The sequence below is a fragment of the Salmo salar genome, chromosome 11 (genome assembly GCF_965601325.2).
Source record: "Salmo salar chromosome 11, fSalSal1, whole genome shotgun sequence".
Lineage (NCBI taxonomy): Eukaryota > Metazoa > Chordata > Actinopteri > Salmoniformes > Salmonidae > Salmo > Salmo salar.
Genome location: NC_138301.1, coordinates 22,372,226 through 22,386,994, shown reverse-complemented (window position 1 = coordinate 22,386,994; position 14,769 = coordinate 22,372,226).

Sequence of the window (14,769 nt, the reverse complement as noted above, 5' to 3'; positions counted from 1 at the left end):
GTTGTTTGACCTTAACACGTTCGGCAATTTCATTGGTCTAATGAAAGCTTCATGCCGCCAAAAAACTGAGCACGTCACAGAATGTGTTTTTTTGGAGAAAGCGGGAAAAATCCATATATTAGCCGCGTCATTGTTTAAGCCGCGAGGTTCAAAGCGTGGGAAAAAAGTTGCGGCTTATAGTCCGGTACTATAAAAGGTTTAGATTTCTCCATGACATGTGAAACAATCCACTTTTGGAAAGAATAAAACAAACTTGTTTTGCTATATTTCAATAGCTCTTTGCATCTAATATGTTGATTTCAATGTTGTTTTGAAACAATCCCAGGGTCAGGACTGTCACCTTGATGCACAAGCAGGGTGAAAATCTGGATGGTATTAATCACACCCAGGTTATCTCTCCCATTCTCTAGCTGTCCCATGTCTCCCACTGACTAATTCTCTATTGAGCTGTTTCTCAGCTAGGGCTCATCCTATGTGACTCTGGGTCTGTGGAGTATAGGTTTACCCAGAGGGCCAAGCCAGCGCCTCTCTGTGGGCTGTCACAGAGCAGACACATCCATCCTCCGGTCACTGCAGCCACACAATCAGGCCCTGTACTGGGCCGCAGCGGCAGGCTCCCTGGTGTCAGACTGCTGTCTGCAGGCCCCGTAACCCCGTCCGAGTGGGGCAAGTGAAAGGATCCCTCCCTGCCCCCCTGGCCCTTTAACTCTGTGTCACTGTGGCCTGTTGTGGAACAATAACTTCCTCTTGTATTATTGATGCTGTAGGGAACAGCAGTCAGTCAGCACTGTGGGGTTCAGTTGGCTAAAGGAATATATAATGAGAAACAGGATAGTGCCAGCCTCTCTATCTGTGTGCCTGCAGAACACACAGCACACTGGGGAGACAAAACAGAGGGTGCTGGAGAGACAAGGGACCTGTTTGAATACTTGAAGAGGGCATCCTTCCCATAGAGATAGAGTAGCTATCTCTATGATCCATCCATCCTCCCCTCTTGAAATAATCACTGGTTGGATGGGTGAAGGCAAGGATTCCACCAAATATCTTTCACCAATCCAGTCATGTCAGATCAGGGACTATTTCAAGGTAGGGAAGATTTAAGAATGCATTTTCAAAGTGAACAAGTGTTCATGAAACGTAATCTCAAAATGACGGACGAACAGGTGGAAACAATTGATTTTAAGAGCTCACTGTTTTGGTGGCAGAGTAGAGCGAAGGCCCCGTCCGATCGTAGCTATGCTTACCCACTACAAAATGAAAATTGCCTTGTTACAACAGGGTAGGGAATTGAAGAACACCCCCATTCTCTATTAATGAACAATTTCCTCATGAAATAGTGGAGAGACGACGTGCCCTGTGCCCCACTTTCAAAAGGCTCCAAGCAGAGAAGCAGAATGCTCGTCTAGTGGTCGATACATTATATGTAAATAATCAAAAATGTTCAAGGACTCGAATATTACAGCTACCTCCTGTTGAAGTAGGCCCCGATACATATTTGCACCGCATTACACAGTACAAATATGGATTCATAGTTTTTTTTTTACAAAAACGATTTTTTTTCCATGAACGACTTTTTTTCAATTTAATTTTATGCATTATGGAACCGTGGACTATGTGGACTTAAAATTAGGTTAGATTTATGGTAATGTAGAATGGGTGTGATGAACTTATCCTTTTTCTATTTAGGCAATATGGAACTTTGGACTATATGGACGTAATATCAGGTTTTGATTTAGGGGAAGGCGAGGATGGGTAAGGCTCACCCTTTTTTTTCTTTAGGTATAGGAGGCCATGTGCTCCAAATGAGAACAAAGATCTGCTATGAAATGTAATCACCACTAGGGGACAGTACACTCAAGATAATGAAAATGGTATATTGGTCCTTGGCAAATATTGTAAATCACAATTGTTATCAATGATGGAGTCAATTGTGGTCTCAGTCTCAAGACCATTGGAGACCACAAAGCCTAAATGTGTTTTGCCTAGATCTGGGACTGAAGAAATGTGGTATTGGTCCGACCCTCGCTGGCTGCAACCTGGTCTCAGAGCATTTCATATGATTCTTTATGTAAATGTAAGACACTCCATTTAGTATGATATGTTATGTTTCGTATGGTATGTATTCATTTGTGGATGTTCATCATCCATTTTGTATGATATTGTGTGTAACGAATTACAATTTGTAATGATATGTTATGAATTGCAATTTGTTGTGACTAATGTTAGCTAGGCTAGGAGTTAGGGGTTAGGGTTTAGGTTAAAGTTAGGTTAAAGGGTTGAGGTTGGGATTAGGGGAAGGGGAAGGGTTAGCTAACATGCTAAGTAGTGGCAAAATAGCTTAAAAGTAATACATAGATGACAAGTTGCTAATTAGCTAAAATGCTAATGTTGTCCGTGATGAGATTCGAGCCCGCAACCTTTGGGGTTATATGCCCACTGATTCACCCCAACCAACCACCCTCATTTTTGCCTTCTGTCTTATGTAACAATACCAAACTTAACATATCATACTAATTTGAATGTCCTGGATTTACATTTACTATGTTACGTCTATTCTATGAGACCAGGCTGGACCCTCTTACACCTATGTCATAACAGCTCTATTTTCCAAATCATCTGTATGCTAATTCCTGGTGATTTTATGAATCATTATATTACCTTTATTGTGTCAACAATGTTCTTGGACCACATGAAGAAGTTGGTAGAGACTAAATTAAAATGTACTAAGCTCTGTAATTTTACTAATAGGACCTACAAAGACAATGTGGGTACAGTCTGAGCTTCTCCTTGTGAACTTGACAGGTTACATGATGTTTACCTTTTCAGGAGCTTCATTTGTTTAGCAGGAAAAGAGGTAATTTGGCTTCAGCTATCTTTCACAGATCACAAAAGAATGCTTCCTCATTGGTGGGCTGAACAGGCACAGGTACTGAGAGACCTCTCTGATTGGTGGGCTGTACAGGCACAGGCACTGAGCCAACTGATTTGTGGGTGTGTACACGTACTTGATGTCAGGTACATGATAGACAGGAGCAGCAAAGGCCTGAGATTCAATCTGTCTCTCACTGTTGAAATAAACCTACCATTAAAATTATAGACTGATCATTTCTTTGTCAGTGGGCAAGCGTACAAAATCAGCAGGGGATCAAATACTTTTTTCCCTCACTGTACCTCGTGAAATAAAACACGGAATAAACGCACACCAGAAATAGTGCGTCAAACATGACACGTAACACGAAACACTCTCACACAAAGGCCCTCTCCTATTCTCGCTATACACCAAGTCACTTGGCTCTGTCATATCCTCACATGGTCTCTCCTATCATTGCTACGCAGACGACACACAATTAATCTTCTCCTTTCCCCCTTCTGATAACCAGGTGGTGAATCGCATCTCTGCATGTCTGGCAGACATATCAGTGTGGATGACGGATCACCACCTCAAGCTGAACCTCAGCAAGACGGAGCTGCTCTTCCTCCCGGGGAAGGACTGCCCTTTCCATGATCTCGCCATCACGGTGGACAACTCCATTGTGTCCTCCTCCCAGAGTGCTAAGAGCCTCGGCGTGACCCTGGACAACACCCTGTCGTTCTCCACTAACATCAAGGCGGTGACCCGATCCTGTAGGTTCATGCTATACAACATTCGCAGAGTACGACCCTGCCTTACACAGGAAGCGGCGCAGGTCCTAATCCAGGCACTTGTCATCTCCCGTCTGGATTACTGCAACTCCCTGTTGGCGGGGCTCCCTGCCTGTGCCATTAAACCCCTACAACTCATCCAGAACGCCGCAGCCCGTCTGGTGTTCAACCTTCCCAAGTTCTCTCACGTCACCCCGCTCCTCCGCACACTCCACTGGCTTCCAGTTGAAGCTCGCATCTGCTACAAGATCATGGTGCTTGCCTATGGAGCTGTGAGGGGAACGGCACCTCCGTACCTTCAGGCTCTGATCAGGCCCTACACCCAAACAAGGGCACTGCGTTCATCCACCTCTGGCCTGCTGGCCCCCCTACCTCTGCGGAAGCACAGTTCCCGCTCAGCCCAGTCAAAACTGTTCGCTGCTCTGGCACCCCAATGGTGGAACAAGCTCCCTCACGACGCCAGGACAGCGGAGTCAATCACCACCTTCCGTAGACACCTGAAACCCCACCTCTTTAAGGAATACCTGGGATAGGATATAGTAATCCTTAAACCCCCCCCCCCCAAAAAAAAAATAAGATATAGATGTACTATTGTAAAGTGGTTGTTCCACTGGATATCATAAGGTGAATGCACCAATTTGTAAGTCGCTCTGGATAAGAGCGTCTGCTAAATGACGTAAATGTTAAAAAAATGTAAATGTAAAGACATGAGGGGGAACAGAGGAATAAATACATGTAGTGTGATTGGGGAATGACTTCGGCGGAAATCGTGACATGTACATACTACCTCAATCAGTCTCACTAACCGATGTCTGTATGTAGCCTCGCTACCTTTATACCCTCGCTACTGTATATACCATGTCTTTTTACTGTTGTTTTATTTCTTTACCTACCTATTGTTCACCTAATACCTTTTTTGCACTATTGGTTAGAGCCCGTAAGTAAGCATTTCACTGTAAGTTGTATTCGGCGCACGTGACAAATAAACTTTGATTTTGATTTGATTTGAGTACTGCAGGCAGCACCACAGTAACCTCTCCAGCCTGCTCTCTAAGACAGAGCAGCTCCAAACCCAACAGCAGATCTCAGAAGCCCAGACGGACCATGTGTGGATGGGTCTGCTCTTCCTGGCTGGCGAGTGGCTGTGGAGCACCAGGCATGTACCGGGGGGAAGCTGCCCCACTGCCCCGCCCAACACATCAACTGTGGGACTCTGGCCAAGATGGGAGAGCACTGGGGAACCTGGGACTGTGAGGACAGGCTGAACTTCCTCTGCTCCACGAAGAATGAAGAAAAGACAGCCTTCTAGGCCTCTCTTTTACCATGATGACCAATGTTCCCGCTAAGCTGCACGTGGGTGCACAATAGCCCCGAGACTGCCACGCAGATCCCCCAGGACTGCCGCACAGAAGAAATATCAGCCCATGGAGAGAAGCACGAGATTGAACTTCACTGAACTGTCTAGCGTTTTCCTTGTTAGTTAACACTATCAACGTTTCCCTTTACTGTGGCAATTGTGATCGAATCAACACAATATTAGCCAATTTCAATGCAACATACAGAAACAAAATGAACGATGCACGAGATTTTGTTGTAGGCAGAACGCATCGGAGTAGGATTCCATTGCATTGACAAGCAGGACTCGACCCATTCTCTACACAGACCGGTGCGGCATAACCAATCAGTTGCAGTATACCTATTTTGCAAATAGAGCAGTGCCATATATGGATCTGTGCCATTTACTTTGAGCTGGACTGTGTTTACAGCATGAGCGGTCGTGAGTAGATGCACTTGTTTTGAGATCAAAGCGAGAGCTGCATGTAGCCAAGTGTGCACATTTTGCTCATATCCTTTGCTAGTTAGTGAGTTATTAGCCCAGTTATATATCATTTGTAGTCAGCAATAGGGGAAGGATTGCTTCCTACAACAGCACAAAATGTGTACATTTCCTGATATCTTTGAAAAGTTAGTATTGAATAAACTAAGTAGCTAATATGCAGAGGGTAGCATAATTTGTCTGATTCTCTGTAATAATTGTATGGAATAATAATAATAATAATAATAATAATGCATTTTATTTTGTAAAACATTGAGGATGACTTGTAACATTGTATGTTTCTTGGTAACTTGGTAGTGTAAAACGATTGGATAAATCATCTAAAAGTACTCTCACTTATGCACAAGTATTGTCTTACTTTTTGGATATTTTTTTAATTGAACCTTTATTTAACTAGGCAAGTTAGTTAACAAGCTGAAAGACTTAAAGAGGTTCATCCCTGGCCTTCCTCCACTGGGTTATAGAAGTGGCAGATTCAGCAGGCTGCTAGCACTCCATGACTGTCTGAAAGTCTACCGTCGATCCGCAGGCATTACTTTTATCGAGAATTTTGATACCTTTTGGCAACAGAAAATATTTTTCAGGGATGATGGAATTCACCCAAATCACCTTGGCGCGTGAACACTATCTAATCACTACAAGGCAGCTCTAAGAAATTGACTCTGCTATGGCTAGAAAGGAGGCTACTGCCATTAGCACTTTTACAAATGTGTATTGTAAAGTGAAGCCGCTGCTGTCACAGGTTGTCACGGCTGTTTGAAAGAGCGGACCAAAATGCAGCGTGTTCGTAGTTCCACATATTTATTAAAAGTGAAACTGAATGCAATACACTGAAATACTTGAAAATACACAACAAACCGTGACGCAGAGAGGACAACACACTACTCAAAAGACAATAACCCACAAACCACAATGAGAAAAACCCCTACTTAAATATGATCTCTAATCAGAGGCAATCCCAACATAGAAATAGACAAACTAGAACTTAAGCATAGAAATAGAAAACATAGAAAAACAAAAAAACACCCCCTGTCACACCCTGCCCTACACTACTATAGAAAATTACATCTTACTAGGGTCAGGACGTGACACAGATAATCACTAATATTATTACGTCTCAACGCCCCCAGCAAACAGTGATAGATAAACAAAATGTAGGGCGGATCGGGGTCAATTTTGACAATGTAATTCCCATTGCTATGCAGCCTTTGGCTATAAATAATAGGTTGGCAGGTAATGATCCGGCTTTTATTGACACCCCAGGTGATTTCAAAACCCTAAAAAGGTTAGAAATTCATGCACCTAAACGTTCGCACCCTTTTGCCAAAAATGGACTAGTAGAGGTGATGATGTGACAGCGTGGTATGGCAAGGCTTGTTCCATGAATTAATCACAAAAATTGAGAATTAACTGATAACTACGAAACAAACATTCTGGATAATATAGAGAATCTGGAACGATTTATTGATCAGCGTTTTGAAATGCTCGAGAAAGAAACGGATACATCGAAGCGAACCAGACAAGACCTTTTCTCAAGTTCTGCGAGCGAAACAGGAGGAAAGCTGCCCAGGGGCGGTTCTGGGGGGGGGGGGGGCAGTGCCCCTGTGACAACAATTGTGGAGATGTGGAGTAGGACATTTTTTTAACATAACACATTTTTGCTATCATTCTTTTTTTACATCCGTTATTAGACAGTGGCAACGAGGAACACTAATGATTATGAACATGGTCTTTTGCCTGCTAATGCAGTGAATAAAACGATATGACAACAATAACGTCTAATGTAACTGGCCCCTCTAACAGTACAACTAGCCCCAGCTTGGCCCCCCCAGTTGAAATGGTCTAGAACCGCCACTGAAGCCGCCGTCTAAAATTCCAAACTTAACATTGGAGGGGGACGTTTTTATAATTATGTCTCCAAAAGATAGAGCATTGCTTACAAGCATGAGCGAGCAGTTAAAAAAATGGGATCTATTGCCTGGGCTACTGTGTCACATCTGCCGGAAGGATTGGACCAAAACGCAGCGTGTTGAGTGCTCATCTTCTTTTATTTTAGATTAAAGTGAACACTTAAACAAAAAATAACAAACGACAAAACGACACTTCCGTAAGGTACATGGACTATACGAAAAACAATCACCCACAACCCACAGGAAAAAACAGGCTGCCTAAGTATGGCTTCCAATCAGAGACAACGAAAGACACCTGCCTCTGATTGGAAACCATACTCGGCCACAATTAGAAAATGAACAGAAAATGAACTAGAACAAATACCCATGAATCAAACCAACCCCAAAACACACAAAAACAACACCCCCTACCACGCCCTGACCATACTACAATGACAAATGACCCCTTTTACTGGTCAGGAAGTGACATACTGGGGGAGGTTGAGGCCTTAAAAACAGGACTGGATTACAGTAAAAAGGATAGAAGAAATACAAGCGGAAAATACGATTTAGAAAACTACAGTGGACTCCCTAAAAGACACTACAGAGAGGCTACGGTATGATTTTTTAAAATGTATTTAATTTGAAGATTGTACATTACAAAAACCAAGGTAGTTTTTTTGTTTGTTTAATATGATATGTCCTAATTGTAGAGGTCGGGTATATTATGACTTAAAAGCCGTTATATAGTGCGGCCCTTGTTCGCCGATGTGAATCGGAATGATTAGCTTTTAAGATACAACTTAATAAATATGAATATGTATTATAGGGCTAGGATAAAGGATTATATAATTAAAAACCTGCCTAGGTTCTCTATTGGAATAGGCATATACGATCATAAAATATTTGGTATTACCCTTTTACATTAAAAAAATTCATCTCAATATAAATATGTAAAGGATGATACACACCGGCAAATGGATGGATTGAGTATTGTCAACAGGGTTGTTGTCTCTAGTGTGTGTGGGCTGGTTAACACTGGGATAAAGTGATTCAAGTTGACGGTAGAATACAATAATTGGCTTATGGAAGCACTTCTGTAAGCGCAGCCCAACCTCACATTCAATTCGCGCATACATGTGCATAATGTATTTCACAGCCAGCCCATAATGTTGACCCTGAGGACTTGCGTATTTGCACTCCAAATGGAGACCAAAATGAGAAAGTTTCTCACTATAAGTATTTGGGTATCTGGCTTGATGCCAAGTTGTCTTTTGAAACACATTGAACATTTGACAAATAAGCTGAGAACTACGATTGTTTTTTATATAGCAATAAATCCTGCCTCAGTTTTGAAAATAGAAGGAAGAATGTTCAAACAACGCTTCTCCCTGTAATAGACTATGTTGACATTATTTATATGCAAGCGGCAGCCTCTGTTTTGAAACAATTGTACTCAGTATTCCATTCAGCAATACGTTTTATCACTGGGGATGGTTTTAGGACTCATTATTTTAATCTGTACAAACATGTGGGATGGACCTCTGTCTGTAAGAAGAGAACTGCACTCTATTTTATTTATTTAGTCTTGCAGAAACTCTGTACATTACAATACTTCATCGATTCATTTTAGACGTACAAATTACCAAACCCGTTCTCAGAGATGGTTAACTCTGGAGATCCCTTTGGTCTCCACAGAATTGGGAAAATATGCTTTTAGTTATTTTGCCCATGTGTGGAACAATACACAAAATTCCTTGCAATTAGATATTCTGGTGCCTTTCAGGCATTTTTAATTATTGATTGGAGACTTGTTACAGAATTCGATTGCTTTTCTTAAATATATGTAATGTTGTGTATTATGTATTTAATTATAGTGGGTTTTGTAGGGCTGTTATGTTTTATTTATGTATTGGTATTTATTTGTAAACTTATACAAGGTTCTCTTGTACATATTACCTCAAATAACTGGTGTTCTCCCACATTGACTGTACCGGTACCCCCTGTATATAGTCTGCCTATTGTTATTTTACTGCTGCTCTTTAATTACTTGTTACTTTTATTTCTTATTCTCATCCGTATTTTTTAAAACTGCATTGTTGGTTAGGGGCTCGTAAGTAAGCATTTCCTGACTAATAAAATTAGATTTGTAGAAGAGTTCTCAATGTGACTCCGTTTAAATAAAGGTTAATATCAAAAATAAAATGTGAGTAGCTACTGTACTTGTGCTTTGAAAAAAAAGAACAATTTATTCATATAGTTTGAGCTAGGCCTTAAATATTACTTTTACACACCTTTGTATGTACCGTTTCTACAGTCAACTAGTATTCTGTATGTTCAGAGGGCTATGAGCATTGTGTCTCTGTATAGAATGTGTGTCACAGTTGTCTTATGAATGAGACCAAGGCGCAGCATGTGTATCGTTCCACATATTTATTTATCTGTGAAACTATGCAAGACATACTATAAACAAAGAAACAACTAACCATGATGAAGAGGTGCAACATACACTAACTCAAAATAATCTCCCACAAACACTAGTGGGAAAAACAACAACTTAAATATGATCCCCAATTAGAGACAACGATGACCGGCTGCCTCTAATTGGGAATCATACAAAAAACCCAACCTAGAAAAAAGAACCTAGAACACAACATAGAAAATTTAAACTAGACAAAAAACCCAACATAGAAAAAAGAAACTAGAACCAAACATATAAATAAACTAGACAAAACCCCCCAGTCATGCCCTGACCTACTCTACCATAGAAAAATACAAGCTCTCTATGGTCAGGACGTGACAGTACACCCCCCCCCCCCCCAAGGTGCGGATTCCAGCCACAAAACCTGAAACCAAAAGGGAGGGTTGGGGGGGGGGGGGGGGGGGGTGTCTAGTGTTGGTGGCGGCTTTAGTGCAGGACGAAGAACCTTCTCATCCCGCGATCCGCCTGCATCAGAGGGGGTTCTGGTGCGGGACGAAGAACCCTCTCATCCTGCGAACCCGCCAGCATTGGTGGAGGCTCCGGGCCACCGACCGTCGCTGGAGGCTCCGGACCACGGGCCGGAGCCTCCAGACTGGGAACTGTCGCAGAAGGTTCCGGACTGACGGGCCGCTCTGGCGACTCCTGACTGACGGGCCGCTCTGGCGACTCCTGACTGACGGGCCGCTCTGGCGACTCCTGACTGACGGGCCGCTCTGGCGACTCCTGACTGACGGGCCGCTCTGGCGACTCCTGACTGACGGGCCGCTCTGGCGACTCCTGACTGACGGGCCGCTCTGGCGACTCCTGACTGACGGGCCGCTCTGGCGACTCCTGACTGACGGGCCGCTCTGGCGACTCCTGACTGACGCACTAGAAGCCTTGTGCGTGGAGCTGGTACTGGACGTGCCAGCCCGGAGACACGCACCTCAAGGCTAGTGCGTGTAACGGGAAACAGTGGACCGTAGAGGCGCACTGGCGGTCTCAAGCGCAGGGTTGGCATCACCCCTGCTGGCTCGATGCCCACTTTCCCCTGGCACATGCGGAGTGCTGGTACTGAGCATACTGGCCTGAAAATACCAGGCCTTACCATAGCACCTACCCCAAAGCACGGGACCTGTCCAGTCTGTTTACCTCTAAAAAGGGTACGGGGAGCTGGCCTGGGTCTCCAGTCTCACCCCGTCAAACAGCCCTATTGGGGCTGCCTCTCGGGCTCCCTTACCAGTCGTGTTCCCCAGTCCTCGCCAGAATTCTTCCGCTGCTTGGTCCTGGTTTGGTGGGTAATTCTGTCACGGTTGTCGTAGTGGAGAGAAGACCAAAATGCAGCGGGTATGTGGATACTCATTCTTTTAATGAAAAAACGCAAAGCATCCACAGGAAAAAACAAACAATAAACGATACTCACGACCAAACAGTGTGGCAGGCTAAACCAGTAGTGCTCACAAACAATTACCCGCAAACACACAGACAAACACACCCTACTAATATAGGACTCCCAATCAAAGGCAACACAACACACCTGCCTTAAATTGGGAGTCCACCCCAATTAACTATACATAGAACAACCCAACCTAGACAGAACATAGACACACATACAAAACACAACTCCCTCTGCCACGCCCTGAACAAAACTTATACACTTACTCCCTCTGCTGGTCAGGATGTGACACTAGGGCCTATTTATTGCCTACCTCCCTACTCTTCTACATTAACACACACTGTACATAGATTTTTCTATTTTTCTTTTGTGTTATTGACTACGTTTGTTTATGTGTAACTCTGTGTTGTTGTTTTTGTCGCACTGCTTTGCTTTATCTTGGCCAGGTCGCAGTTGTAAATGAGAACTTGTTCTCAACTGGCCTACCTGGTTAAATAAAGGTGAAATGAAAAAAAAGAAACACAAGCATTTCTCTGCACCTGCGATAACAACTGCAAATATGCGTACACAACCAATAAAATGTTATTTGATTTGATGACGGTGAAAACGTGAAACATTTTGGGCTTCCCAAGAAGTTTGAAAAACATGACATGGGACATGCCAAAATGGGGATTTCCAGAGAAAACAAATAACTTATTTGAATGAAAACACACTGCTATTGGATTGTTTTTTACATTTATTAGTTAAGTTAGAGCATAGATGTATGTGATCGAACTGTTCAATTGAGTGTTTCATAAAAATGTACACGCATAATGTCTGAGGGACATAAAAGGCACTCTATTGGTGGAACGACCCTGGTTTTCCATTAGGATTTTTTTCCATTAGGATATATATATATTATTATTATTATTTCAATTAAAGGTAGGGGTGTAGCAGCAGTAGTAGTGATAATAGTGTTCTGTACCATGGCCCAAGGTCCGATAGCAATTTTGGTTAAATCCTGTATCCTACTGATGAGGGTGAGGAAGACCGGGTTGTCGTATTCAAGCCTTTCCCCGTAAATCAGTGAGCAGATGATGTTAGATGCTGCTAGATGGAACAGGTGCTGAGGGTCCATCGAACTGCCTGCCAGAACACAGCAACGATCACCGCACCAGGCAATACACACAGACAAGATAAGAGCAACGATCATAGAGCTTCCGAAATTGAACACAATGATAGGATATAGTAAAAATGACCACATTCTTTATACCCAATGTTAATACAATATTGTACATATTGTAACGCTAATTGGTTGATATTGATGAACTTTAGTCTGGATACTAAGTATGTGGTGATAATAACATGAATATGTATGGTGATGACTATGTGGTACGTTGTGTGTGTGTGGCTGTACCAGAATTGCGCTCCAGCTCAGAGCAGATGTGGGAGACCTCGAGGATGCGGTCTTCCATGGAGCGTTTGCCCAGACCAAAGTTTCTCAGCGTGGTCAGAGCAAAGCGTCTGCGGTCCCTCCAGCTGGAGCCAAAATCTTCCATGATGATCCCTGATGAACACATGTAACAGGGTTGGTTATGTTTCCACTTGCTACTGCAGAAATATGTATTCAATGTTTATGTATTTATATTGGTTGGTTCAAGTCAGATGCCAATAAGGTTTATTGTCATTGGCTATGCTTGATGATAGGGGAAGATTGCAAACGTCAATTCTTCCCAGTCTGATATTGACATGCAAGCAGTAGGTCACGTTCTGAAATACTGTATTCTATTTCAATGTGTAAGAGTTCACTATGTACATTTCCTAACGTCTAAATGTATTTGATATATATGTATATACACTACTGTTCAAAAGTTTGGGGTCACTTAGAAATGACCCACAAATGCTGATGCTCCAGATACTCAACTAGTCTAAAGAAGGTCAGTTTGATTGTTTCTTTAATCAGAACTACAGTTTTCAGCTGTGCTAACATAATTGCAAAAGGGTTTTCTAATGATAAATTATCCTTTTAAAATGATAAACTTGGATTAGCTAACACAACGTGCCATTGGAACACAGGAGTGATGGTTGCTGATAATGGGCCTCTGTACGCCTATGTAGATATTCCATAAAAAAATCAGCCATTTCCAGCTACAATAGTCATTTACAACATTCAAAATGTCTACACTGTATTTCTGATACATTTTAAGTTATTTTAATGGACAAAAAATGTGTTTTTCTTTAAAAACAAGGACATTTCTAAGTGACCCCAAACTTTTGAACGGTATTATATATACTGCTCAAAAAAATAAAGGGAACACTTAAACAACACATCCTAGATCTGAATGAAAGAAATAATCTTATTAAGTACTTTTTTCTTTACATAGTTGAATGTGCTGACAACAAAATCACACAAAAATAATCAATGGAAATCCAATTTATCAACCCATGGAGGTCTGGATCTGGAGTCACACTCAAAATTAAAGTGGAAAACCACACTACAGGCTGATCCAACTTTGATGTAATGTCCTTAAAACAAGTCAAAATGAGGCTCAGTAGTGTGTGTGGCCTCCACGTGCCTGTATGACCTCCCTACAACGCCTGGGCATGCTCCTGATGAGGTGGCGGATGGTCTCCTGAGGGATCGCCTCCCAGACCTGGACTAAAGCATCCGCCAACTCCTGGACAGCCTGTGGTGCAACGTGGCGTTGGTGGATGGAGCGAGACATGATGTCCCAGATGTGCTCAATTGGATTCAGGTCTGGGGAACGGGCGGGCCAGTCCATAGCATCAATGCCTTCCTCTTGCAGGAACTGCTGACACACTCCAGCCACATGAGGTCTAGCATTGTCTTGCATTAGGAGGAACCCAGGGCCAACAGCACCAGCATATGGTCTCACAAGGGGTCTGAGGATCTCATCTCGGTACCTAATGGCAGTCAGGCTACCTCTGGCGAGCACATGGAGGGCTGTGTGGCCCCCCAAAGAAATGCCACCCCACACCATGACTGACCCACTGCCAAACCGGTCATGCTGGAGGATGTTGCAGGCAGCAGAACGTTCTCCACGGCGTCTCCAGACTCTGTCACGTCTGTCACGTGCTCTGTGTGAACCTGCTTTCATCTGTGAAGAGCACAGGGCGCCAGTGGTGAATGTGCCAATCTTGGTGTTCTCTGGCAAATGCCAAACGTCCTGCACGGTGTTGGGCTGTAAGCACAACCCCCACCTGTGGACGTCGGGCCCTCATACCATCCTCATGGAGTCTGTTTCTGACCGTTTGAGCAGACACATGCACATTTGTGGCCTGCTGGAGGTCATTTTGCAGGGCTCTGGCAGTGCTTCTCCTGCTCCTCCTTGCACAAAGGCGGAGGTAGCGGTCCTGCAGCTGGGTTGTTGCCCTCCTACGGCCTCCTCCACGTCTCCTGATGTACTGGCCTGTCTCCTGGTAGCGCCTCCATGCTCTGGACACTACGCTGACAGACACAGCAAACCTTCTTGCCACAGCTCGCATTGATGTGCCATCCTGGATGAGCTGCACTACCTGAGCCACTTGTGTGGGTTGTAGACTC